The following is a 4570-nucleotide window of genomic DNA, read 5'->3' as shown; positions in this document are numbered from 1 at the left end:
AAATCCATGATCTAAAGCCAAGATGCTCAACAAACTGATTATTTACTTCTCTATCTCGAAGTTGCTATCCACTGGGTCCACTAGGTCCCCTCTCTAAGAATGAACTATGGAAACTGAATAAGTCATCTAAAGCTCAATAAGTTGGCTGAACCAAGTTTGACTTTTGCTTAGATGCATATATACTTATATGAATTAGATTTATCTGGTAGTTACCCATAACAGATCATACCGATTGTTGTAAACAACACATTCTGGTCCAAATCTTGCTACACACTGTCAGTGAGCATCATGAGTAGTACTTGTCCAACACTTCTGATATATAAACTAGAGTGATAGACTAAATCTATTATCACGTCTCAACCAACCTGATTATCCAACAAGCGTTGCACATGAGTATTTATTTAAGTACTCAAGCGTATGGACATCAATGCTAACTATACAAAGTATAATGAAATCTGATCAGGGTTCAGTTTGTGAGTTGCACACTTCATTTGAAGTAGATTCAGTTGGAATGTATTGCTGTGTAAATCTTTATAAGTAAAATGCATGATGGTTCCCTGTTCTCAGGAAATTGCGTATTTAGGTTCTTAATTAAAGTTCATTTAAGTAGTCATCAGCCGTTCAAACTGGTCCAATTTATGATGTGGCATTATACTCGTTTTGGTCCCTGGCCTTGTTTTGGATTGTTATAAGATAGTTTGCTGAAAAAAAAAACATCTTTGAACCCCACCTAGCTGGGGCCTGGGAGCCCTATGTCAGCTACCACAGTATCATAGAGTACTTCTATTCTATGCGTTGCAGTCTAGTTTTAGGCAGGTATCAGTAGGGGTTATCCCACCCGGATGTTTGCATGATCAGCCAATTTCTCTTTAGTTATAAAGAATAATAAGAAATGGTTAGGATTTAAAGCTTCCCCTTCCAACCTTTTACAGCTGTTAGCAGAAGCATCTGAGTTGCTTGCGACAAAAATAAACACTATCTATGCACGAATAGATAGTTGTTGGGAAAACTGAGTTCCTCAGAAATTTCATTTTGCAACTTCTTTTTATTGCCGATAGGCTATACTAAAGTCTTTGATGGATGCTAATCTAGTTATCTTGTTTGTGTGCTTCAGAACAAATCCGCTGCATGTACTGTGATTATAAAGGGACTAAAATTGTGCACCCGGCTATGGAGGAATTCCAATTTAGAGGGCACGACCCAGAGTTTCAGAACATGGCCTGTGGTATAGATCCCTACGAAGACGAACCCTGCCCAGATGGTGTTATGCAGTTCTACACAAACTATAGAATCATCAGCATCTCGTGCGGGGCATTAGATAATGTGGGAGCAGTGGACGATGACTCTGATGACGGCACTGATAAGCAGGGGCGGAGCTGGAGCAAATGTTACCCGATGCACCACTTTAACAAGGAGTAAAATTTTCAGGCAGCGATGTATTGAATAAGGGTTTGTTTCACAGATTCTAGCACATTTTGTCGGATGTAATAGAAGGCAGTGAGTAAAAACAGAATGTAGCCATCAAAATGTTTACTATAATGCTAAAAAAAGGGGGCAAAATTACTTGAAAAGGTTGTCTTGCATTTTGAAATTCCAGAATACATCATCCGACAGCAGGGCACATAATGTACAAGATAAAAATGGAATTAAACTTTCTAGTAAAACATAATAAAATGTCCATGAAAGTATTTAAATGGCTAAAAAATTGGAAATTACCTTTAGTACGTTTGATCAATTTTCTCTTGCCCGGATGATATTGAATCTCCTCTTCCCTATTTATGTGTTCCGGAACATCCTGTGATGATGCTTTTCTTTTGAGAATAAATGAAATATAACCTAATTAGAAGTTATAGTATTTGTATCTGACAATGAATGAAATATAACCTAATTAGAATTTAGAAGTTATAACCCTAGAAAATGTCTCATGCTTTGCCAAAACATAGTGGTTTATTCTATTTGTTACTAGTTTATACATAATTGACTAATCATTGCAGTTTGTAAACAAAATTAGGAACGGCAAGACAAAGGCATTACCATTGTGGCCTTTGATACGCATGGAAACGAGGACTCAAGATTGGAAAGGTTGCCAAATTACGGAGCGCTGGACCGGCCGACGGCGTGCGGCGTCGCTCGCGTGCATCGCGTCATCACCAAAGGACTCGGGGTTCGTGGCCTGCGGCGTCCGGCGGCCGGTGCCCTGCCGCCGCCGCCGCCGCCTGTGTACGTGAGGGCGAGGCGTATGGAGGGGCCGGATCTGTACGCGTCTAGTCTACACAGACCTGATCGATGGATGGATTTTTTTAGTTTTTTAAGTGGAGGAAGTTGGATCGATTAGGCTACGGGAGGGGAGGTGCGTATGCTCGCGTTTTCCGCACTGGCCCAACACGGTAACGCAGCAGGCCGGAGGAGTGGCCGAATAGGGCCGACCCTGATGCACTGCTCTTGGCCCAACCTGATGCACTGGGCCTTTTTAGTTGATAAATACTACTAGCAAATATTTGGACCCGTATTCCTGTGCATACGGGACGGCCCAATGGGCTCCGCCCCTGCTGATAAGGAAGATGACAGCGATTATATCAGGTTTGCTATTTCACATCTAGATGTAATATACTATCTCACATCTAAATCTAGAGCCGTTGATCTTTGTTTGTCTTTAAAGTTCGCGCAACATGATTGTCTCCTTCGCGCGCTCGTTCGCATCCTGTTGTCGTACGCCGCAGCCTCTATCCACGTCCACGCGAGTGGGTGGGCTGTTCCTGTTATTTTTTGGGGCCACGTGCCAAGTCACGGGCTGCGGTTTCGTTGTTGGGCTTTTGCACTGGAATTCAAAAAGACCGAGTCATCATTGCTGGCCGTTCTAACCAGACTTGGTTCCGATACGTGATCAAGCTGATGTTGTGTGTGTGTTTTTTTAGCAAATGATGTTTTGTGTGTTGTGGTGGAAAGCTCTGCTAAACTGTTTTAAGCAGTGCCCTCATCCCGAGATCGATGGACTTTTTTTTTGTAAAAAGAGAAAGAAGTTTGTCCCACTGTAGCCTTTTTCCAGTAATGATGTAATTAGCCATACCAAGGTTTTTAGCAGGGCAATGTTATAGTTGTACAATATAAATGCACTTTTTTACAACGTTGATGTACTGACTAATTTTTTGTGCATCACCATAGGATAAAACTTTGCTATAAGATTTTTTTTCTGTTTTTCATTATTTTTTCATTACTTTTTTTTCCTTTTTATTGTCTTTTGAAATCCATGATTTTTAGAATTTTCTAAGTATTCTTTAAATCCGCCGCTTAATTTAGTTCTCGTAATTTTCGTGCAAGCGCTCTACCTTCCGCCTCGCTTGTTGTTGCTTGTTTTATTGTGTATCTTATTGTTGGCCTAGGCCTGTTCGGTTCTATTTTTGTGACTCGTAACCGGGGTCTGATTTTTTTTGTCCCAATTGCAAGTTCAGCCTCGACTCACAACTAGGACCCAATCATTTTTCGTCCCAATTGCAAGTCCGACCTCGAGTCGCAACTGAGACCCAACCATTTTTTGTCCCACTTGCAAGTCCACTCTCGACTCGCAATTGGGACTGGACCATTTTTTGTCCCAGTTACAAGTCTGCCCTCGACTCGCAATTGGGACCCGACAATTTTTCCCCAGTTGCAAGTCCGCTCTCGAGTCGCAACCGGGACCCGGCCATTTTTTGTCCTAGTTGTAAGTCCACCCTCGACTCGCAATGGAGACCCGACCATTTTTTTGTCCCAGTTGCAAGTCCGTCCTCGACTCGCAACTGGGATCCGACCATTTTTCGTCCCAGTTGCAAGTCCACCCCCGACTCGCAACTGGGCCCGACGTTTTTGTTTCAGTTGCAAGTCTGCTCTCGACTCGCAACTCGGGACCCGGGCTTTTTTTCTAGTTGCAAGTCCATCGTCGACTCACAACTCGGGCCTATTTTTTTTCCTAATTGCATGTCCATTGTCAACTCGCAATTGGGGCCTGAATTTTTTTGTCCCAGTTGCAATATCCCTCTCGACTTGTAACCTAGACCTGATTTTTTTTCCAAGTTGCAAGTCCACCCTCACCTTGCAACTGGGGTCTGATCTTTTTTGTCCGAGTTGCAAGTCCGCCGCCGAGTCGCAACTGAGGCCAGACTTTTTTCCCGGTTACATTTGCACTCTCGACTCGCAACTGGGTCTCGACATTTTTTATTATAATTGCAAACCCACCCTTGACTCGCAACTGGGGCCCAGCCTTCTTTTGTTCGAGTTGAAAGTCCACCCTCAATACGTAAGGGGGGTCCAACCATTTTTGTCCTAGTTGTAAGTCCACTCTCGACACAAATGGGGCTAGAGTTTTTTTTGTCCAAGTTGCAAGTCCACCCTCGACTCGCAACTGGGGCCTAACCTTTTTTTGTCTGAGTTGCAAGTCCACCTTTGACTCGCAACTAGGGTCCAACCTTTTTTTGTCCGAGTTGCAAGTACACCCTCGACTCGCAACTCGGGTCCAACCTTTTTTTATCCGAGTTGCAAGTCCACCCTCTACTCGCAACTAGGAGTCAACCTTTTTTGTCCAACTTGCAAGTCCACC

General features: G+C 43.2%; 1 long non-coding RNA gene across 2 annotated transcripts; it reads right to left on the bottom strand.

The window, feature by feature from the left end:
- Positions 1-1560: 1560 nt before the first annotated feature.
- On the bottom strand, positions 1561-2536 carry LOC123107193 (uncharacterized). 2 transcript variants are annotated; one of them, XR_006451607.1, is made up of 2 exons: positions 2035-2536; positions 1561-1811 (listed from the first exon to the last, which is right to left on the bottom strand). It is a non-coding gene; the product is annotated as an uncharacterized lncRNA (long non-coding RNA). The 2 variants fall into 2 exon arrangements; XR_006451606.1 differs by having other exon boundaries at positions 1561-1795.
- Positions 2537-4570: the final 2034 nt, after the last annotated feature.

Source organism: Triticum aestivum, chromosome 5A, assembly GCF_018294505.1.
Source record: "Triticum aestivum cultivar Chinese Spring chromosome 5A, IWGSC CS RefSeq v2.1, whole genome shotgun sequence".
Classification (NCBI taxonomy): domain Eukaryota; kingdom Viridiplantae; phylum Streptophyta; class Magnoliopsida; order Poales; family Poaceae; genus Triticum; species Triticum aestivum.
The sequence above is the reverse complement of the archived record's forward strand: the minus strand, read 5'-3'. Positions and strand labels throughout refer to the sequence as shown.